Consider the following 24,103-nt stretch of genomic DNA (forward strand, 5'->3'; position numbering starts at 1 on the left):
GAGGCTGGGGAGGCAGGAAGCAACCTGTCCTCAAATGGGTTGTGTATGTGCATCCGCTGCTATCTTGGGATCTGAGGATGCCAAGCTGCAGGAGGACCTCTGTTGTGCAGTGAAAAGACGATGGGCAATCCAAGTTTGAATCCCACCACTGCTACTCACTACCCAGGTCAATTTGGGCAAGCTTCTTGAGGCCTTTGGACCTTCGTTTCTTCATCATCAGCATGATAATAATAGCAGCTTCCATTTATATGGCACCTTACCTATGTCATCTCATTTAACCCTCATAACCACCCTGTAAGGCAGCTGCTCTTCTGATCCCCATTTTACAAATGAAGAAACTAAGGTTAAGTGGCTTGCTCTGATTCATGTAATTAGTAAGTATATCAGCCTGGATTTGGGCTCAGGTCTTCCTGACTTCCTGACGAGGACACCTCTTGCTTTTCCAACTGTTAAATGAAAGTATTGTATTAGAAGATGATGAAAGAAAGAAAGAAAGAAAGAAAGAAAGAAAGAAAGAAAGAAAGAAAGAAAGAAAGAAAGAAAGAAAGAAAGAAAGAAAGAAAGAAAGAAAGAAAGAAAGAAAGAAAGAAAGAAAGAAAGAAAGAAAGAAAGAAAGAAAGAAAGAAAGAAAGAAAGAAAGGAGGAAGGCAGGAAAAGGAGACCAGAGAAGTGCATACTTGCTCAGAATCACCCACCTAGTTCAGAGCAAAGCAGCTGTGACTCCAATAGAAAAGATTCCAGTCCTCTTTCTACTAATGGCACAGACGTTTTGAGTCTTCTACTGTAAGGGAGCCTTGTGGTTCATTCAGTTCAGTTTTGTATGTCGTGTCTGACTCTTTATGACCCCATTTGGAGTTTTCTTGGCAAAGATCCTGGAGTGATTTGCCATTTCCTTCTCCAGCTCATTTAACAGATGAGGAAACTGAGGCCAACAGGGTTAAGTGACATGCCCAAGGTCACACATCTGGTAAATGTCTGAGGCTAGATTTGAACCCAGGAAGATGAATCTTTCTGACTCAAGGCCTGGAACTCCATCCACCATGCCAGCTAGGGGCCCCAAAAGGGACCTTAGAGAGATGCTAATCAAATGTCATCATTTGATGGAAAAGAAACTGAATCTTTGCCTTCCTAGAGAAGGAAAGTGTCTTGTCTAAGCTCATAGAGCCTGGCATCCCCCCCAAGTCTTCTAATTCCAAGATACTCTCTCCACCACACTGATGCTTGTTTTTATGTGATACTACCCTTGCAACATGGGCCAAGCCTCTGGGCTTCAGGTATCCCACCTGCCAGGGTTGCTATGGAATCTGATGAGATGATAACTCTGTTATGCTCATATGCTATGGTCACTCTGTTCTATACCTCATGACCACCCCTGCCATGGCAACTGCGGAAGATGAAGGTCTCTAGTGCCACATGGCTTGAAAAAAGGTGTGGGGGCTTTGGTTTTGCCTTAGTAGCCACAGATCACCTGCACGCTAGTCCTTTCCAAGGTGAGGCCTCAATTTCCTCCTCTTTAAAACTATATAATTACAAAATGGGATCCCCAAGGTTCTGACTTTCTAGTACTTTATGATCTTAATGTGGATTGGACTTCTGAAAAGAGACAATCCATGATTCATTGGAATGCTTAGTTAGAGAAAGGATGGTCTTGTTGGTAATTGGATTTTCGGGTTTCTGAAAGTTTGAGCTCCTGTCAAAAGTCTTTCAAAAATATTTTGGTGAATTGCAGCACAGTGGAAAGGCAAAACATTTGATATAAGACTTGGGCTCAGGTGCAGGCTTTCCTATTTATTATCTATGAATCTGCAGTTAAATTACTTATTTCTCTGTACCTCAGTTTCTTCTTTGACAAATGAGAAATTTGGCCCAGGGAATCTCTCAGGCCTCTTTCAGTGCTACTATTCTGCCATCTCAATTGAGTAAATTGACATTACTTAATATAATAGCACTTTGTTTTGTAACTCTTTGATAAGTGTATTGGGTGTTATTATATAGTCTTATAAAAAATATGTATCTTCTTCCATGAGCCTCCTCTTTGCACCTACATTGTAAGCTCTACGATGACAGAGATTATATCTTATCTAAACTGTGTATCGCCCCCAGCACCTAATACAGTGCCCTAGTTTGTTCCAAATGTGTATTATATTGTATAGTTTGAAAACCACAATGGAACAGGGCAGAGAGGGCTGGGCTTGGATTCAGAAAGTCAACTTAACGAAGCATTTATTAAGAGCCTACTATCTGTCAGGCACCGTGCCAGGTCTGGGGGATACAAAGACCCAAAAAATGAAAAGAATGAAATGAAAAGAAGAGCTTCCCTTGGACTGGGAAAAGATAACACAGAGAACAATTGAATAAAATTTTGAAATCTTCATTATAAATAAAAATAATGGGATGGGAAGTGTGAGGGAGTGGGGATTGCTATCAACTGGGTTCAGACCCAGTGATTTGACCACATGGGGGATCCAATGGCCATCCTGGCTCCCTCCTTCATCTCAGCTCTATATATGTGAATTAGGGGGCGGGGAAGCTAGGTGGCTCAGTGGATTGAGAGCCAGGCCCAGAGAGGGTCCTGGGTTCAAATGTGACTTCAGACACTTCCTATGTGACTCTGGGCAAGTCACTTAACTCTCTTTGCCTAGCCCTTATTGTTCTTCTGCCTTAGAACCAATACCCAGTATTGATTCCAAGATAGAAGGCAAGGGTTTAAAAAAAAAGAGTGATCTGAGGACCCTTACGGGTTGTTCACAAAGTCAAAACTTATTTCTTAATAATACTATGATATTATTTTCCTTTTTAAATATTCCTCCCTTATCCAACTGCATGTTGGTGTAAGGCTGGATTTCCTTCATATACTTCAAAACCACATATCACAATAGACTGATTACAGAAGCTAATAGAATTCAGTTCCCTTCAACTAGACCAGATATTAGAGATTTGCAACAACAAAAAAAGTAAAACAATGCCATTCTTCTTACTAAAAATTTTTTGTTTTGGAAAACAGAACTATTTTTCATTAAAATGTTATTGATGATAACATATAATTGTTTTGTTATTTCTAATGAATTCTTCAATATTTGAACATTTTTTCCATTTTGATTTCTCAATATTGGTACATGGAACCCAGATAAACAAAAGCTCTTTGGGGTCCTCAATAATCTTGAAGAGTATAAAGGGGCCCTGAGACCAAAATGTTTGAGAATTGATAATGTAAATAGCACAAGAGATCTGTAGCTGGGAAGGAAATCTCTCAAGTGGTGTTTCCTCTTCTTAGATGAAATGATAGTTCTGGACATCCTCTCCTCCAAAAAAAAAGTCTCATAATTGAATCTTGGATTGACCATTAAGGATCTGGCAAGGCCAAAGGGTCAGTCCGATAAACTACAGATTCTCACTGTGCAGGACAATGATACAGCAGAGGAGATTTGAATGAAGCTTGGTGCTGGGCAGTGCCCTGGAAATTGGTTTTGAAGAAAGTCAACCCCAAGTTGCATATTTTCCTACGTTCTGATCCTTTATCCTCAACATAGAGCACCAGGATAAGAAAAATGCACTTAGCTGACACTTCCAAACAGTTGGGTTTCCATTAGTGGAGGCTTTATATAATTTAATGCGGTCCTCAGTCTTATGGAAATTGGGATGCAGAGATTCCACAACCTGGATTTTGGTTCTAAGCCCCTCTCAAAGGCTGAGGAGCCATTGTAAAGGGAGATCTCTAAACCCTTGGTAGAATGGCTTCATAGAGTTGACCCTTTTCCAGGAAGATCACATCCTGCCTTTGACCTTTCCTTCTGATGTGTCCCCGGTTTGGTGTAAAAAGCCGTCTTCTCCTTACCTTTTGAGTCTTCTTAGGTGTAATTACTCCCTTCCACATATTCTATGATTGATTAACCAATCCTGGCCCCCCTTGAACAAGACATTTAATCTCTAGGCTCTTGTCCTTTTCATGGTCTTCCATGTCTAAAATTCTTTCCAGGGGGCAGCTAGGTGGCTCAGTGGATGGAGTGCCAGGCCCAGAGAGGGGAGGTCCTAGGTTCAAATCTGGCCTCAGACACTTTCTAGCTGGGTGACCCTGGACAAGTCACTTGACCCCCATTTCCAAGCCCTTACCACTCTTCGGCCTTAGAACCAACACACAATATTGATTCAAAGATGGAAGGTAAGGGTTTAAGAAAAATAAAATAAAATTCTTTCCTTCCTTGTCCCTGCCTCCTAGTTTCCCTGGCCTGCTTCAGATCCCAGATACCTTCTATAAGAAGTTTCTCCCAATACCTCTTTCCTCCTTTCTTTAAATCCTTACCTCCTATCTTAGAATTGATACAAATGTCAGTTCCAAGGCAGAAGAGCAGTAAGGGCTAAGCAATTGGGTTTAAGTGACTTGCCCAAGGTCACCCAGCTAAGAATTGTCTGATTTGAACCCAAGACCTCCTGACTCCAGGCCTACCTCTCTGTCCACTGAACCCAGCTGCCCCTCCCAATGCCTCTCAATGCTAGCACCTTCCTTTTCTTGATTTACCCCCAGTTCGTTCTATCTCTTTTCTTTATTATATAGTCTTTTTTTTTTAACCTTTACCTTCTGTCTTGGAACCAATATGGTTCCAAGGCAGAAGAGTGGATATTGGGGACAATGGGGGTTAAATGACTTGCCCAGGGTCACACAGCTAGGAAGTATCTGAATTCATATTTGAACTCAGGACCTCCCGTTTCTAGGCCTGGCTCTCTAGCCACTGAGCCACCTGACTGCCCTCTATACATAGTCTTTTGGCATGTCTTCTTCCTCATTGGGCCGTGGACTCCTTGAGAAGCAAGACTGAGAGTTGGGGGGGGGTGTTTTTGTTGTTATTTGCTGTTCTATGTAACCCCAGCACTTAGCAGAGTGGGTGCCCTGCACAGAAGTGATTCTCCCTCTTCAAATCTTTGCATATTAACTTCTCCCTGCATAGGTTGCATCTTCTCAAGGGCAGAGAATGCTTCATTTTTCCATTTTATCCCCAGACCTTGCAGACATTGAATACATTTCATAGAATTAAATTATCTTAAAGTTCAAGCCTTGAGAAGGCAGGAACCATTCCCTTGACCTAGTATTGGCCACCGCCATGTTCAATGAAATGTCTAATAAAGGAGCAGAGGGATTAGCAGCGGTATATGGTCCTGCGGCTTGGTCCAATAGCCTGCTGAACCCTGGGGCCCCTCCAGGCGTGCACAGACCAAGCCTTCCCTGCCCGCTCTACCATGATAGCGTGGCCCTGCCACTGATGATGCCGTTGGCCCAAGCTTGTCCAGATAAGGAAGGGTTCAATGAGAAGGGATCCTGTGGTCCCTAAGAATCTCCCGTGTCCCTGCCCCAGGAGGGGATGGACATCTCCCAGGATTTCCTTGAAATGCCAGCCGGGCCCCCAGCTCTGCCCTCCGCAGCTGCGGTCCCCAGCACTCCAACCTTGAGTACCGTTTGCCGTCAGACTCCCTTCAGGTCCTTCTGTTCGCCCACAGAACAGTTTTGATTGGCACCATCTGAAGTGACAACCTGTCTTGCTCTGATTATCAGAATTCTTCTTTCTTGAAAAGGGGAAGCGGGAAGCGGGGAGGGGGAAGGCGGGAAACCCACCGGCCTGACAGGCGTGTTGAAGCTAGAAGGGCTGATAAAAGGTCTCCCGATAACATCTCTCTCCTGGGTTGATTTAATAAACCTACCGTTATAGTTTGTCAAATCCTCTTCATGCTGACTGCCAGCTAGGATTGGAATAAAATAATTTAGAGAAGGGGAGGAGAGAGGTGAGGGGAAGGAGGGCGAGGCAGAGCCTGGCTCGTTGGGATAACTGGGGCTTGATTTAAATGTCAGTGCCGGGTGGGAGCAGCGGCAGCGGCAGATCCGTGGCGGAGCTTTTTCCTGGCCTTGGAGGGGCTGATACGGGATCTCTCGGGGGCCAGACCTGGATCTGGGTCCGATGAACCGAGCTGTAGCCAGGAATTCGGTTCGTACGTGTGCGCTGCGGACATCCCACAAGCTGGGGCCAGGGGAGGGAAAGGGCTAGGGCGCCACCCTCGTGGGAGGGAGCCAGGCACCCAGGAAAACAAGGAGCTCTGAGGGAGCTCACCCGACCCCTTTTCTGACAGCTTCTTATTTTCACCAATTATTCCTATTAACAGGGTGCTAAACACTTTTTGTTAGGCTGCAAATGATGTCAGCACCCTCGCATCTCAGCACCCAGGGGCAATGTCCAGTGCACCCTGGCCTGGTCACAGTTCGAGAGACGAGCTCAAGCTCCTTCCAGTGTGCCATTTGACGCAATTCATAGGAGGCAACGATGGCCCTGCAGGATGGGAAGCGATTTGTGAGCGCAGCCCGGAGGTGGAGTGGGAAACCGAGGCGCCTACAAATCACTTCTTAACCCGCTCGCTCATTAGAATATGCCAAATACCAAATAGTTCTTAAGCATGCTAATGACTGATTTTAAGGGATTATTGCGGTAAACCATAATTAACCGTTTATAACGGCAGTTTGGGTTTAATTAGACTCCAGCGAGCTCCAGGGTTTCCCAGCAAATGGAGAGCCAATTGCCAAGGTCACGGAGGCCGGGGCGATCCTCACTGCCCCTCTGCTTCTCGCCTCTGACCCCGACCCAGTCTGGTAGACGATCCAGCTGCGGTGCCTCTCCCTTCCCTGGGCTCCCCTGGCTCAGCAGAGGTGAGATGTCACATCTGCAGTTTAGTCAAATACATTTTTTTAGCTTATTCTGGCCAACACCATGAGAGACAGAGGGAGGAAGTAGAAAACTCAATTCTCTCATTTTCTCTCCCCCCTCCCTCTCTGTCGATCTCTGTGGCACTATCTTTGTTTCTCTTTCTCTGTCTCTGTCTCTCTGCCTCTTTCTATTTTTTTCTGTTTCTCTGTCTGTCTGTCTGTCTCTGTCCCCCTCCCTTCCTCTTTGTATCTCTGTCTCTGTCTCTCTCCTTCCCTTCCTCTTTGTCTCTCTCTCTTCCCCTCTCCTCTCGATCTTTCTGTCTGTCTCTGTCTTTATCTTTCTCTCTTTATTTTTCCTCTCACTGTCTTTTTCTTTATCTCTCCCCCCCCCTCTATCTCTTTGTCTCTGTTTCTATGTCTGGGTCTCTGTCTTTATCTTCTTTCTCTCCTCCTTCTCTTTCTGTCTCTATCTCTCTCTGTCTTTCTATCTCTGTCTCTGTTTCTGTTTCTATGTCTGTCTCTGTGTGTCTCTGGCTCTATATCTCTCTCCATCTCTGTCTATCTCTCTGTGTGTCTCTCTGTTCCTGTTTTTATATTTCTGTCTCTCTGTGTCTCTGTCTTTATCTTTCTTTCTCTCCCTCCCCTTCTCTCTCTCTGTCTCTGCCTCTGTCTCTCTCTGTCTCTATGTCTCCATCATTCTCTCTCTTCCCCTCCTTCTCTGTCTCTATCTCTCTCTGTCACTGTATCTCTGTCTTTGTTTCTGTGTCTCTGTCTCTGTCTGTCTGTCTGTCTCTATCTATCTATCTATCTATCTATCTATCATCTATCTTTCTTTCTTTCTATCTATCTATCTATCTATCTATCTATCTATCTATCTATCTATCTATATCTATCTATCTATCTATCCCTCTCTCCCTCTCTCCAGCTTTAAGCAAACACTTTCATCTATTCTTACCTACACTTCAAAGCGATTTCTTCTTCTAATGAAGCTAACGGAAAAGGGAGGATATTTGTAGGAAAACCCCTGTGTCCCTTCCCATCCTCCCTTCCCCAGCAGAACTTTTTTTTCTGGAAGTAAAGAACTAAAAACAAAGTAGGAATCTATCTGTTGGGAAATTGCTGAACAGATGTGGTAGATAAATGTAATGTAATATTATTGCACTGCAAGGAATGATGGATCTGAGGAATTAGGATATAGGGAAATCGTGAGTTTCTTGCCAGCCAAAAGAGAGTCCCAAAGCAAGGGGGTTTTGCTCCTGACAGATATGTATAATAAAGCCAGAACTTCTGTTTAGGTGGGTAGAAAATAATGACCTTGCCTCCTTAGCTTCTATTTTGTCATGGAGGGAAATGTGGGCATGGAAAGCTAGTGGGTGGTAGAATAAGTAGGATTGATTATTGCTTGGGTGCCTTTTCATTCATGTTAATATGAATGATGATTATAATGTAAGGGAAAAAAGCAAAATTGAAGCATGTTAATTTCTCTTGATTTAAGTGCTCACTTAGAATAGAGAACCGTGTGACTGGTCAGTAGTTCAGAGGTAATCTAATCCAGTACTCAAAAAGTGACCGTGGTTTTCTGAAAATGAGAAGAGTAATAGTGCTACTTTAATTTTTTTTAATTATATATTGAAAAAAACCCAAATCAGAGAGGATCTGGGGAATGTGTGCCTTTAATTTACTTTTTTTTTTAACCCTTACCTTATCTTAGAATCAAAATTAGTATCAATTCCAAAGCAGAAGAGTGATAAGGGCTAGGCAATTGGAGTTAAGTGACTTGTTCAGGGTCACACAACTGGAAGTGTCTGAGGCCAGATTTGCATCCAGACTTGGTGTTCTATCCACTGAGTCACCTTCATTTATAATCCCTATGCATGGTCACCCTACCCACTGATGGTGTATGTATTTGAGGCTCATTAGTGTAATAGGGAGGCAAAAAAAGGAGATACATCAGGAAGAATGTGATGTAAAAGTAATAGCTACAGTATGGCTTCAAGAAGCTTTTGTTCTAATTGGGGGAGGGGGAATACAAACCATGCATAAATAATACAATAAGAACATTTCTGGCTTAACTTTATTACTAACACTTACTCAAGATAAGCCTGTGATGTAATTAACTTCACAATAAGTAAATACAAAGTATTTGCAAATGTTATCACTGGGTGGCCCAGAGGGCCTCTCTTCCTACCAGGTCTCAGTTCTGGGCTCACCAGGCTCTAGATTCATCCTGAAGGAATCTGATCCCAAAGTAGGGAGTGGGATGACAGGTCTGGAAGAGATTAGACTTTTCTCTTTCTTTCCTTCCTGGAGTAAACTCCAGGAAACTCAAATGTGGATTATTTCTAATAAAAATTTCTTCTAAAAAAGATATTCAAGTACAAAAAAGGATCAGATATAGAAAATAGGCACCAGGGATAGAAAGTATATATTTACTTCTTGCACCATAGAAACTGCAAAATGCAAATAACTCCAAAGCATGCACAAACCCCCAAAAGCTAAAACATCCCAAATGAGCATTTATGTTCCTGTCCTCTCCTGGCCAGGTAAAGGTCCTTTGTAGCCTTCTGAACAGACAGCTCCCATTAACTTGAGTGGACCGAGTAACTCAGAAGGTCCAGCTCTCTTGGCCAACCAAGGCATGGTTCAAATAAGCCTCCTTTGATTAATCAGCTAAGGCAGATCCCTTTCTTCTCTGAGAAGCTCTCCTCCCCTCTTGTTGGTTGATGTCTTAAGGATGTCTGAATCTTAAACTCAGAAACTCTCCATCTTTGAAGTAGCTGCCAAGGTGAGCTCAAACTTAGCCTTTTCTTAGCACCTCAAGTTGCTGTCATAAAAGTAAGGAAGTAAGAAAATAACAAGGCAAGAAAAAAACAAGTGGCCATTGAGGCAAGTCCTACCGCTGTGTGCTTGTGTGCCATTTTCACTGCAGGAGAGAGAATTTCCTTCCCTCATTTTAGTGGAAGAGAAAACACTAGAAAAGTCCTAACAGAGAAGAATCCCCCAAGAGAACAGGGGAGCTGTTCCCACAACCTTGATCTTATTCAAGTCCATCTTCTCTTTCAGTGGGCAGTAATTTTCTTTTCTTTTCTGCCCTTGTTTTTATTTTTATTTTTTAACACTTACCTTCATTCTTAGGATCAATGCCATGTATTGGTTCCAAGGCAGAAGAGTGGTAATGGCTGGACAATGGGGATTAAGTGACTTGTCCAGGGTCACACAAATCTGAGGCCAGATTTGAAACCCAGGAAGATGAATCTGCCTCACTCCAGGCTAGGTACTCTAGCTGCTCTGCCACCTAGCTGCATCTTCTGCAATAGTCTAGGTGAGAGGGTATAAAGGGCCTGATCTAGGATAATAACAACATTTAGGTGACATTCCAAATAGTATCTTATCTTCACAATAATTCTGGGAGGTAGAATTATTATTATTATTATATAATATATTATAAATATAATAGGATATGAGGCTCCCCGAACCCGCGAGAAGCCTCAAGGTAGGAAGATAGAAAAAGGATAGAAGTTTTGGATACCCCGAGGGGCGTGGTGGAGTCAAGTTATAGATATGAGGGGGCAGAAATGAGACAGAAACCAGGCCTTATTGATTATAATAGGGCCACAGCATAACCCCTATCTTTAGGATGTCGCAGAGGCATGATCCATCCTGAGATCCACAATTAATACCACACAGATCGGAGACATGATAGAGAAAAGAGAGTGCCTGGCCAAAAAGCCAGGTCCCAGGTGGGAGAGGCAGATAAGGAAAGGAATTAAAGATGGAGCTTGGCCAGACAGGCATCAGTGAGATCCAAGAGAGGAAGAGAGGGCGGAGCTTGCTGTGGCCCTGTATTTAATTTCTTTGATATGCAAATATACACAATACATAGGGATGATTATTATTGGTTAATGACAAGGTATAGGTGTGGTTTCTCTTAGCCAGGTGAACACAAAGAAATCTGTCTTCCCGCCTAACCTGGGGGAAGCTGGGGTCAAGGGTCAGAGGCTTTCCTAGCCATGCTCAAGACTGAGCATGCTCTCTTCTAAGCCACTCTGTACATACTGTTTCCCTTGCCCATAGCTAGGGGTGGACTGTTACAGGATATATCATCATAATATAAATATAGTATGATGATATGTAATTAATGCTATATCATGTTATTGGATGTTATATAATATATAATAATATACATAATATCTAATATAGTACAGTGATCCCTCACCTATCTTGGGAGTTACATTCCAGAGACCCCCACAATAGCATACTTTAAAGTTCTATAAAAATGTTAGGTGTATTACTTTTCCCCTTCCCTCTCTGGGCCCATTTCCTCATTTATGAAAGGAAGGGATTGAATTCAGTGATCTCTAAGGCCCCTCTAATCTCTGAATCCTGTGATCTTACACCCAGTATATCTCCAAGCTCCTTTTTTGCTTTGGGGTGGTGGTATATGTGCCCATCCCACTTTGGGTGAGCCTAGGGCAGAGCCAGCTAAGACCTACAAAATCCTTCCTTCTTAGCATTCAGGGATGCTGCTAGTCTACTATTTCCCCCTATCCTGGTGGATACTCCCTAAAGTTGGCTCTTAAGCTTAGCACATAGATCCCCAGGCTAATATTTTCTGAACATTCCTTTTGTAATGAAATTTTTTTTTCAAATGTCAAGTGTTTACTTTTTATTCCTCTTTCCTCCTCATTATTGTTGAAATTCTGTCATATCAGTCATGTCTGACCCTTCCTGACCCCATTTGGGTTTTTTTTGGTGTGAAAGGGAATTTTTAAACTCCCTTTTTAAAATTTTAACTTCATCAATCAAGAACTTGGAGTGCCCCTTTCACACCTAGTCAGGCAGGCACTTGAACCTTTTACTAGAAAAGGAAGTTCACACCCTCAAAGATTGGAAGTGGATCCTAGAAGCCCCCCCCCCCCAAACATTGCTAGACGAATTAAGGAACTAGGATTAGTTCCTGAGATGTTGTTGCATGGAGAAAAGTGCTTATAAGGTGAGACCTAAAAGGAAGTCAGGCCCTCTGATTTCAGATTCCCATTTTGGATTCTCATTTTGGATACGACTTCTGATTTTGTCTTCCTGACTTGGACTTTGGATTCCAGTGGACTTTCAGATTTGGTTTGCTGAGTTGGTGACTTGGGCTGAAGAGGGTTGTTTACTCTAGTGAGACTCTTGCCTCCTTGGTGTTAGAGACTACCTTTGGTGGCTCAGCCTCTTTGGCGTCTGCCCTTTGGTTGGCAAAAACCGTTGGCTGGAGATACTCTCATAGGCTGGTGAGATTCACATTCAGATTCACATTAGAGGTCTGGAGGCACTCAAATCCGGATTTAGGATATTTAGCTAAGCAATATTTTCTACCTTCTTCCTACAATGCCCTCTCTTTACTATCTCTACCTTGCTGTAATAATGCTCCTAAAGCTACTAATAGCCTCATGACTTAAGAGTTAATTTTTATAAACAGCGACCACAACAACCTTTTATTTAAAAGTTTATTTATTTAATTAATTAATTTAGAATATTTTCTATGGTTATATGATTTATGTTCTTTACCTGCCCATTTCCAACCCCTCCCATAGCCAACAAGCAATTCCATTGGGTTTTACATGTGTCATTGATCAAGACCTATTTCCATATTATTAATATTTTCATTAGGGTGACATCCCCAAACATATCCTCATCGACCCATGTAATCAAGAAAATGTTTTTCTTTTGTGTTTCTACTCCCACAGTTCTTCCTCTGAATGTAGATAGCATCCCTTCTCAAAAGTCCCTCAGAATTGTCCTGGATCATTGCATTGCTGCTAGTAGAGAAGTCTCTTATATTTGATTGTGCCATACTGAAGTGGGACACTTCACAAATGAGTTCAAACACCTAGAATATTGATTATTGGAACTGTAATTTATTAATAAAAGAGAGAAATAAAGAATCTACCAGTTGGGACAGAATTCCCTAGTGGAAAACTGCACAGATTCGGCATTAGGAAACAGGTTATATAGGTTTCCCAGATACAAGTTACACATACAGGTTCTTATCTGACAATAAACAGACCATAATGCAGGAATTTTAGGTAGGAGAAAAGGAGTCCATCCTGGGGTTGTGATCTAAGGAGTGTTTATCTGTACTAAGTCAAATATCAGTTCACTGACCCTTTGATGTTCTGGAAATTCCTCCTTGTCTCCTGCCAGATTGTTATCTACATAAAAAGTTTGACCTCCTGTTTGGAAGGGAAACCAGGTCTGTCCCCTAAAAATGTGGTCAAAGGGTTATCTCTTTAATTTTCCACCTTTTGGTCTATTTGGGGCTACTTCATTCCCTCCTTTTTCTATAGTGGGGGGGAGTCAAACCCTTGACTCATCAGACAGAGGAGAATAATGTGATCTTAAGTTCAAAAGCTTAATAGCCTGAAGATGCTGATGGATATAGGTCATAAAATGGTTGATCAGGCAGACTATTACTAATATGAGTGGTCCTGCCACAGCAGTGATCAAAGTAGTTAGCCACGGAGACCAAGAGAAAAGATTGGAGTATCAGTTGCTGGATTGAACATTAGCCCGGATCCTCTCTTGGATCCTTCCGCTGAGCAAGGCCAGGATTCTTCCAATGCCATGCAGAGCCCTCCCTGCTTAAAGAAAAGGAGATCTAGTCCCTGTCTATTTTGGAGAACCATTTCTGCCAGAGAGGATAGTCATTTTTCCAGGAAATTAACAAACATTTCTAATTCACTAAGGTCTAAAAAGACAGCTGTGAGCATAGTGAGAAGGGATCGTTCTCAGTTGAGACACGTGGATCCAGCGTTTCTTTCCTGCAACCTTTACAGCTCTAGGGATGGTCAATATTATCACATAAGGTCTAGTCCACTGTGGTTTGAGAGCCCCTGCAGGAATCTTCCGAACCCACACAAGATCTCCTGGTTCACCAGTAAAAGAGGGCAGATCACATTCGTGGGGCGGGGGGGGGGGGGGGGTGAGGGATGGGTGGCCCGGACAGTTTGAGTGATAGTTTTCCTGAGCTTATCCAAAGCCTTCAGGGAAGAGAACAGATATTGGTTATCACATTCAGTCAAATTTTCTAGTCCCAATTTAGGAAGGAGGGGAGGTGGTCTACCGAACAAAATTTCAAATGGGGTACATATGGGGTGCACCGGGCCCTCAGGAGGGCAAAGGGGAGGAGGCTTACCCAGTTCTCAACAGACTCTAGGACCAATTTTGTCAAGGTATCCTTCCAATTGCTGAGGCACCCTAGCTACCAAAGCAGGCCCATTATCTGACCCTATTCCCAGTGGGAGTCCAAACCTAGGAATGCTCTCTGACATTAATTTCTTAACTACCACTGAGGCAGTTTCATGTTTTGTTGGATATGCTTCTACCCAACCTGAAAAAGTGTCTACCAGGATTAAAAGACACCTGTACCCATATGTCCCTGGCTTGATTATTGTAAAGTCTATCTCCCGCTGTTCTCCTGGCTCCAGCCCTCTTAACCTGGTGCCTCTGGTTCCTTTGGTCCCCCCTTTTGATTAACCCGCACACATGTTTCACATCTCTAAGTGATGTCTTTGCAGATTCGGTGCATATTATGAAAGACAAAATCTTTGTCCAGCATATCACTGTTTTGTGCCTCCCATATGTGTGGTGTCATGTATTCTCTTTGCTAGCTGTCTCCCCACTGCTTCTGGTAAGTGAGTCCTGCCATGTGGCAGGGCCATCCATCCAAAGGGGAACCACACAGACTCCAGGAGGGCCAGAATCTCGGGCCCCACCTGGTTCAATGCCCCCTGCTGTCCTATCCCCTCCCCTCTCCAAATATCTAAGGGGAAAAGGGCGAAGGTCCAAGTATTCTGTAGCTTCTTCAGAGCTGAGAATGGGTGTAGAGCTGTCCCTGCCTATTGTCAGGAGAGAGGGATTGGCTATAGGCAATATCCAGGGCTGCAGGCTGGAATGCTTGCCTCACAGGGGAGTAGCCAAAACTTGAACAGGGAGGGGAAGGCCGCAGACACAGGGTCTCTAGGGATGTGTCCTCAGTGAATGCCTGGGTCCCAGGTTGGTGGAGACCTACTTGAAGATCCAAAGGGTGTCCAGCCACCGCTTCCCCCAATGGGCAGACAGGTCACTTGGGGGAGAGCCAGCTCCTAAGACAGACGTGCAGAAACCAGGACTGGGGCAAACACCAGAACACCAGACAGAAACAGAACATTAGTACAACAGTAATTGGCATTACACATTTGCATTTGGGTATCTTAGCAAACAGACTTCATCTTCAGAAATCATCTTCTGAGGGGAATAGATCCCTTTAGGAAATTGGATTCCTGAGTTGTTTGCAGAGCTGGTATGTGATGTCTCTGTTAAAGAATATCCCTTTGCAAAGTACACATTAATTATAAACATATATAAACACTTGAGTAACAATATCTTACAGATGTATTCCTTTACCCCAGATTCTGGGGAAAATTCAAGAAAGCTTTGAGCTATATTTCCAAACTCAAGATCCAAACTTCAACTGTGGTAAATTAAGGCTACAAATACAAGCCATCTATAAATAAACTTCACCTACTTCTCAAAGTATTTGAGAATTCCCAATTATGAGGAAATGGAAACTTTGATATCACAATTTGCATTATGTGCTGATTATGGGAATTATCACAAAGGAAGAAGGCCCAAAAGGGAAAATATCTCCTAATGCCACAAAGGACACAGTGAGTGGCTTCACATGCAGGTCAAAGCTATCACTGGCTCATGCCATCATTGTAATTAATAGCCTGGATGGTCAGAAAAGGTTCATTTCCAGGTGAGACCAGAACATGCCTCTGTAACCATCCCAGGACTTTCTCTGTCCTTGGTGTGCTTTGTCACCATTAAATACCAGAAACCTTCTTCCTTAAAAGACAAGTCTCACCTATTTCAGCTGAGAGAAATTCTGTTTATCAGCAGTCCAGAAACAAATTTCCATACCCTCAAACAAGCCTTTTCTGATCATTTACCCTCTCAAAGGATTCCTTAAAGCCCATGAGTCTACATTATAGCAGTTATTCTTACATATTTTGGCAATAATTTACATATCACCCTTTAGTCACAAAATCTGAAATAAAAGACATGAGTGTTGAATTAAGTAGCTCCATAGTAATATAAATCAGGGCTGTATCATCTCCTGGACCTAGGCCATCTGAAAGACTAAGACAAGGCCATACAGGAATCACTTCAGGGTAACTGTCCAGAGAAATTAAAGAATCATATGTGATTTTCCCACAACACATACATTAATTTTATATATTATCCCTAAGTTAAAGATCCAATTATGAGAGCAGAACATTTATCTGTTCTCTTTCACCTTCTCTCTCCCTCTCTCTCTCGCGCTCTCTCTTTCTTCCTTCAAAACCCCTCTGCTTAAAAAACAGAACACAACTTCCATTCTTCCTTTACAAACCCACATACTAAAGCTTTATGGACTTTAGATCAAAGTCCCTTTCTTCCAAATTCAAATCCAACACACCATCCCACCTTCTCTGAACTAACTTAAGTCAAACAAACATACTGATGATATCACTTCAATTGCTAATTGGTAACCCAAAGGAATTCTGATTTAAAGGATTACATCATTGAATCTTTAGCATAGTGTTCATCCATTATAAATTTCAGTTCATAGTACAAATTGGTAAACTGAGGTAACCACTGAGTATTGAACAAAATTTATGGCACAGGTTTACAATGAGCTTTTGTTCACATCTAAACAATACTTAAACACATATTTTAGCAGCAACTCACATAACAATCATAAAATTCTGAGCAAGCATTTTTCACATATATTCCATTTTTAACATCCTACCCACTCTTTGGCTACTGTTTGCAACATATATCCTTATACAGATCAAAATGTAATAAAAATATCAACCAACAAATCCCCAAAACTCGTGAGAGGCAACTTATAAATTACATATCACTCAACTCATTTTATCACTCTGGACATGAAATGTTTGCATTAAGATTCCACAGCTTCAGACAACCTTTTTGGTAAGATAGGGCTGGCAATATTTGTTTGCTTGAGCACCTTAAAACCTCCAAAATATACAATTAAAATATACTCATCTTTAAGTTCTATCACTCAGTGATTGTCAACTTCTTTTTATATCCCTATTTCAGTCCCTAAGTATCAGTGTGGAACAATTATAAGCACTTCTTTCTCCTTCCTGTGTGCAAGGAAGGGTTAATAGCTTCTTAGCAATTTATCCTAAGGCTGCTTGGCTGGATTTAGATTTTATTACTTAGCAACCTTGTCCCATCCTTCTTCAACCAGTGAGCTTACTATAATGTAAAAGTTTGAATGTCTCAAACCCCCTTCATCCTAATTTACTCTCAGTGGATTTCATTTTGAACTCCACACTTCCAAATAACTCTGATTAATCTTTCAGTGTGTAACCAAACTGAGGTGCAAAGCATTTACCTGTACTTCTCTCAAACCTGTCTAAAGTAGAACAGAACCTCCAGTTTCGTCTCTTTCTAGCTCAAAACATTTGCTACATTCCTAATTTAAGTCCATCAACATTATTCCAATTTATAATTTGTTGTGTCTATTTCACACTAGAATTCATAGTATCATTAGTATCTCTATTCATTACTCTTATTGAAGTGGAGCACTTCATAAAATGAATCCAGACACCCCAAAATTCAGTTATTAACTTCTATAGATAGGTGATAAGACATAAAGTTATTTCCCTTCACATGTACTTAACCACTTTTCCCTAGTTAGCTTCATGTTACCTGGCATTCCAGCCTGACCTTTAATAGATCTGAAGCTACTCTGTATTTAATCCCCATGACAAGCCCTCTTGATTTCAGGGCTGGTTACATTTGTCTTGTTAAGGACAGACAGTTTGTATATCATATACCCTTAACCTATTTCGGTGGAAAACTTAATTCTCTTCATAATACAAATGCATACATAGTTTGCATTCACTCAGCATTACTAATTTCCAGCATTTGGTATCCGAATACATACATGTTCATCTCTAGATTACAAATTCCTTCCTATGCATTTTGCACATTTAAAAACAATTCCTATAACCTTGATCAAAGACATCATCATTTAAAAATTTCCTCTTTTGGAGGAATTTTGCTAAATTCTTAGCACTTATATCATTAAATCCCATGCACAGATTAACCACTTTAAAAGCTTCTTGTGTGTCATATGATTTCTTGCTGCTAGTTCTGACAGCACATACATTAAAATAAATCTGATTTGAAAGATTCCCAATTTTAAATTCTAGAATAAGTTCTCATCAACATCACGACTTTTTCTGAATGACTTTTCCATCTATAAAGTAGCCAGTACAATTTCTGCCCATACAGAATAAACATTCCTCTATCAATCACACTTAGACAATTCTCAAATTCACTGAAACCATTATGCATTACAAGGGTTAACAAAACAAACCTCTAACCATGAGTTTTTCTTTTCTTTTTTCTTTATTTTTTTTCTCAATAAGATCTGGCTAACATTTCACATTTCACATACTGTTTGTGGAGTTAGACAAACAGTAACCACAATACATTATATTTGTACCATATCAAAATCATTAGCAATCCTCCCAAGTTGAGAATTAATTTTAAATGAAAATTGCTAACTGTGGAGTAAAAAAAATCTTCCTTTTCTGCTCAGAATTTTCTCTCTTTCGCTCTTTTGTGGGCCCATCCAAAGGAAGAAAGAGGGAAAAATCATTGAACAGGTATTTGCTTTTGTCCTCTGCTGAGGATTTTTGACAGTGGAAAGTTCAAGCTTGCAACTCCCCCCTTTTTACATAGAGACGAGACTGTGACAAAGACAAAGATAAACAGTAACATACAATGCTGTGACAAGCATGCTTTGAGAGGAAAAAATAGGTGTTCATAGGATCCATTCTTAAGAAAAAAATATTTGCAGGGAGAAAATTCATTGAAACAGTTTCAGCATACTCCGGGAAGCTGTGATGAGCTAAGTAAGCTATCTGATTGGCTGAGCTGACGTTCTTGTTCCCTAGCTCTCTCTGAACTGACTCTCTTTTTGACTGTGATTTCTAACAAAATGCTCTTGTAGTATCTAGACAAAACTATCCACTCGAAATTGGGTTACAGGTGGTCTGTTCCCTGAGGCTGGCTGATTTTCTCAGGGAAGGGACTTGTAAATCCCCTCCTATTCAGACTTTCTCTCCTGCTTAGGAGCTTGCTGTGGGACACAGCCCAACCCTTCCCCCATAGTCTGCCTCGTTGGGATGCAGTTGGAGGGAATGGGGAACAGCCACTACAAAAGAGATTCCCCTCTGCATCTTAAACTCTTTTTGCCTCTTTCTTTGTTTCATTTAGCCACACAAAAGCAACAAAGACTCAACAGAGACTTATAGGCCACACTCTCTCACACATTCATTTTTTTGAACCCAAAGGTTCCCTGAAGTCACTGAAAGACGTCTCTTTAGTGACCTGACCGTGGGACTAAGCTGAGTCCAGCAACCCAACAGTCTCTGCTAAATCCGGATTTACAGAATAGAACAGCACTCCATGGCCAACAGGACTCTAGGGCCCAAACAGAACTTCAGGACCAAACCTTCAAGCAGGCAGACTCCTAGAGTAGCTAGGGGTCCAAACAGAACTTGAAGCCTTTAAGCAGGCAGACTCCTAGAGTAAAACAGGCCATGGGGCAAAACAAAACAGAATTCTAGAGAAACAGAGCTAACTTACCAGAGCAGAACAGAATAGAACAGAACAGGACAGATGGTTCCAAAATCAGCCTAATTTTGGTCAAAATCTCAAATACCAGAACCAGGGGCGGGCTCCGGAGAGGACACCATTCACTTCCTCGGATTTCTGACCCAATCCCTTGTGGGATTTGGGAAATGCATACTCTCCAAGTCTGCACTCAGAAACACCTCCAAAAGGGATAAGGGTTCAAGTCTCCTTCACAGGCCCTGGCGTAGCAAAAGTTGCCCAAGTATAATTTGGGTTACAACCCCAGACGTTCAGCCATAAGCCGCAGACCCAGAGACTTGTCCCCACGCAAGCATACAATACACACACTCTTACAGCAGCCCTCTCTGAAGTCCTTACCTCCCGGTTCCTGGGCTCGAGATCTCACTGCGGGGCTCCAACTGAAGTGGGACACTTCACAAATGAGTTCAAACACCTAGAATATTGATTATTGGAACTGTAATTTATTAATAAAAGAGAGAAATAAAGAATCTACCAGCTGGGACAGAATTCCCTAGTGGAAAACTGCATGGGTTCGGCATTAGGAAACAGGTTATATAGGTTTCCCAGATACAAGTTACACATACAGGTTCTTATCTGACAATAAACAGACCTTAATGCAGGAATTTTAGGTAGGAGAAAAGGAGTCCATCCTGGGGTTGTGATCTAAGGAGTGTTTATCTGTACTAAGTCAAATATCAGTTCACTGACCCTTTGATGTTCTGGAAATTCCTCCTTGTCTCTTGCCAGATTGTTATCTACATAAAAAATTTGACCTCCTGTCTGGAAGGGAAGCCAGGTCTGTCCCCTAAAAATGTGGTCAAAGAGCTATCTCTTTAATTTTCCATCTTTTGGTCTATTTGGGGCTATTTCAATACTGTATCAGTCTCTATGTACAATGTTCTCTTGGTTCTGCTCCTTTCACTCTGCATCAATTCCTGGAGGTCGTTCAGTTCACATGGAACTCCTCCAGTTTCCTTTCAGCACAATAGTATTCCATCACCAACAGATAACCACAATTTGTTCATCCATTCTCCAGTTGAAGGGCATTCCCTCATTTTCCAATTTTTTGCCATCACAGAGTGTAGCTATATACACAGAGGCAATGCAATGACCTCGAACAACTTGGAGGAACCTATAAGAAAAACCACTATCCACATTCAGAGGAAACACTGTGGGAGTAAAAACACCAAAGAAAAACTGCTTGAATACATGGGTTGAAGGGATATGGTTGGGGATGTAGACTCTAAATGAACATCCTAGTACAAACAACATGGAAATAGGTTCTGATCATGGACACAAGTAATACCCAATGAAATTGTGCATTGGCTGGGGAATGGGTGGAGGGGAGGGAGGGAAATAATGTGATTATTGTAACCAAGGAATAATGTTCTAAATTGACTAAATAAATTTATTCAAATGGAAAATATATATATTCATACACATATATACATATATAAAGTTTAAGTTTATGTATTTATTTAATTAATTTAGACTATTTTCCCATGCTTACATGAATCATGCTCTTTCTTTACCCTCCTCCTACACCCCTCTCCTAGCCAACGAGCAATTCCACTGGGTTTTATATGTGTCATTGATCAAGATCTATCTCCATGTTATTAATATTTGTACTAGGGTGATTATTTAGAGTCTACATCCCCAATCATATCCCCATTGAACCACATGATCAAACAGTTGTTTTTCTTCAGTGTCTCTAATCCCACAGTTCTTTCTCTGGATGTGGATAGCGTTCTTTCTCATAAGTCCCTCAGAATTGTTTTGGATCGTTGCATTGCTGCTAGTAGAGAAGTCCATTACATTTGCTCATACCACAGTGTATCAGTATCTGTGTACAATGTTCTCCTGGTTCTACTTCTTTCACTCTGCATCACTTCTTGGAGGGGGGGGGGGAGGAAAAGAAAATGATCTGTTTCCAATGAATAATGTATGAAAATGACCAAATAAAATAATGTTTAAAAAAAAAAGAAAGGATGTCTCACCATTGTCATTTTCCTCAATGAAATTATTAATTGTTTCTATGATTTCTTCTCTAACTAAACTATTTTGGAGTATCATTATTTAATTTCCAATTAATTTTTGATTTGGTTCTCCATGTACCCTTACTGATCATTATTTTTATTGCCTTATGATCTGAAAAGGCTGCATTTATTATTTCTGCTTTTCTACATTTGTATGCCATGTTTCTGTGACCTAGTGTATGGTCAATTTTTGTGAATGTTCCATGTGGTGCTGAGAAGGAGGTGTATTCCTTTTTGTCCCTATTTATTTTTCACCATATGTCTATTAACTCTAATTTTTATAAGATCTCATTCACTTCTTTTACCTCTTTCTTATTTATTTTTTATTTGATTTATCTAAATTTGATAGTGGTTGGTTCAAATCTCCCACTAATATGGTTTTACTGTCTATTTCCTCCTTCAATTCTCCTAGTTTCTCCATTAGAAATTTGGGTGCTATACTATTTGGTGTATACATGTTGATTAGTGATATTTCCTCATTATCTAAAGTCCCTTTTAACAAAATATATTTACCTTCCCTATCCCTATTAATCAGGTCTATTTTTGCTTTGGCTTTGTCAGATATCATGATTGCAACTCCTGCCTTCTTTCTATCAGTTGAGGCCCAGAAGGTCTTGAACTCCATCTTTTAATTCTGACCTTGTGAGTGTCTACCAGCCTCATGTGTGTTTCTTGAAGACAACATATGGTAGGGTTTTGGATTCTAATCCATTCTGCTATTCGTCTACATTTTATGGGCGAGTTCATCCCATTCACGTTCAAAGTTATGATTGTCACTTGTGGAATCCCTGGCATTTTGATATCCTCCCCTAATTCTGACCTTTCTTCTTTAGCTATAACCTTTTAAGCCATTGATTTACTTTAAATCAATCCCCCTAGTCCCCTCCCTTGATATGTTTCTCTTTCTAGCCCCTCCCTTTTTGTTCCCTCCCCTTCCCCCCTCTCCTTCCCTCCCTTTTTGTGTTCCTTCCCCTCTTACCCACCTTGGTTTTCTCTTCTCCATAACCCCGTTGGATAAGATAAAATTCAAGATCCCAATGGATCTGGATGCTCTTCCCTCTCAGAGTTGATTTCACTGAGAGTAAGGTTTAAGTAAAAACTCTCTTCCTCTCCTTCTTATAGAATTCTTCCCCTCCCCTTCCCATGTGTATCTTTGTGTGACAAAGATTATTCAATTTAGTTTTTTTTCTATTTCTTGAAGTATATCTTAGTACCATCACCGATACCTCCCTCCCTTTTTCTTTCTTCCCCCACCTTTCTCCATATCATCTTGATGCCCCAATCTTTCCCTATGTGTGATTCTTCTTACTACTCTAATTATGCATACAATTTTTTGAGGGTTACACATTACATTTTCCCCACATATTAATATATATAAATTGATATAAATGTAGTCCTTATAGAAGAGAGTTTGAATAAAAGAAAAAAGATAACATTTTTCTCCTTTTCCCTTTTCTTCATATTAACCTTTTCATGTTCTCTTGCTCTTTGTGTTTGGATATCAAACTTTCCACAGAGCTCTGGTCTTTTCTTTACAAACCTTTGGAAATCTTGTATTTTGTTGAATGTCCATACTTTCCCCTGGAAGTATATAATCAGTTTTGATGGATAGCTGATTCTTGGTTGAAGACCCAGCTCTCTTGCTTTTCTGAATATCATGTTCCATACCTTATGGTCATTCAGAGTGGAAATTGCTAGGTCCTATGTGACCCTGATTGGTGTTCCTTTATATTTAAATTGTCTTTTTCTGGCTTCTTGTAAGATTTTTTTCTTTTGCTTGGATGCTTTGGAATTTGCCGATTACATTCCTGGGAGTTGTCTTTTGGGGATTTAGTGTAGAAGGTGTTCTGTGAACTCTTTCAATGCATATTTTGTCCCCTTTTTCTAGAATCTCTGGGCAGTTTTCTTGATGATATCCTGTATTATGATATCAATATTACTGTTTATCTCTGGTTTTTCAGGCAGACCAATGATTCTCAAGTTGTCTCTTCTTCCTCTGTTTCCCAGGTCTGTCACCTTGTCAGTGAGATATTTTATGTTGTCTTCTAATTCTTTAGTCTTTTGACTTTGCTTTATTAATTCTTGCTCGTTTGCAAGATTGTTGTCTTCCAGTTGCCTGATTATAACCTTTGTTAGATTTAAAATGGTTGAGGTCTTAAACTGTAGTGATTAAAATAGTGGAAGATATAAATTGTGATAGATATAAGAGAGGGTGAGTAAATTTGACTGCAGAAATATGTTTCACTACAGTGTCCTAGGTTTTTAAATCAAATATAAGGTGGTCGCCAGGGAAATATTCCCAATTATTCAATTACCCAAGTCAACTGGGTTTATAGAGATTTTTAATTAATACAAATGTGGAATTAAAGAAAGAGAGAAAGAGAGAAAAAGGAAATAAGCATGAAGGGCCTTAAGCCAACATGGCCTAGACCTGAGTCTTAAGAAAGAGAGAGATCAGTCAGTCAGTCTTTTAACACTCACCACAAGGTCTGTCTAAGCAAGGATTTTAGTGACACCAGGCCAGCTCCATCTCAGCTGACTTCACCAGACAGAGTTCCAGCCAGCTTCCTCCTTAAAGAGCCTTCCATCCAGAGACTGTTCCAAAGGGCCTCTCTCCAGAGCCTCCAGAGGGACAGAGTCCCCTCAGAGGAGCTCCAGTGAGATCTCCTTAGAGATT

At 41.1% G+C, this 24,103-nt stretch overlaps 1 long non-coding RNA gene across 1 annotated transcript in view; it reads left to right on the top strand.

The window, feature by feature from the left end:
- Window positions 1-1,395: 1,395 nt before the first annotated feature.
- The window catches only part of LOC103104847 (uncharacterized), an 89,896-nt gene continuing 67,188 nt past the window's right edge, over window positions 1,396-24,103 (top strand). Inside the window, exon 1 of the long non-coding RNA XR_469887.2 lies at window positions 1,396-1,490. This is a non-coding gene — a long non-coding RNA (uncharacterized LOC103104847). The remainder of the gene's footprint in view (window positions 1,491-24,103) is intronic.

This window comes from Monodelphis domestica, chromosome 7, assembly GCF_027887165.1.
Source record: "Monodelphis domestica isolate mMonDom1 chromosome 7, mMonDom1.pri, whole genome shotgun sequence".
Lineage (NCBI taxonomy): Eukaryota > Metazoa > Chordata > Mammalia > Didelphimorphia > Didelphidae > Monodelphis > Monodelphis domestica.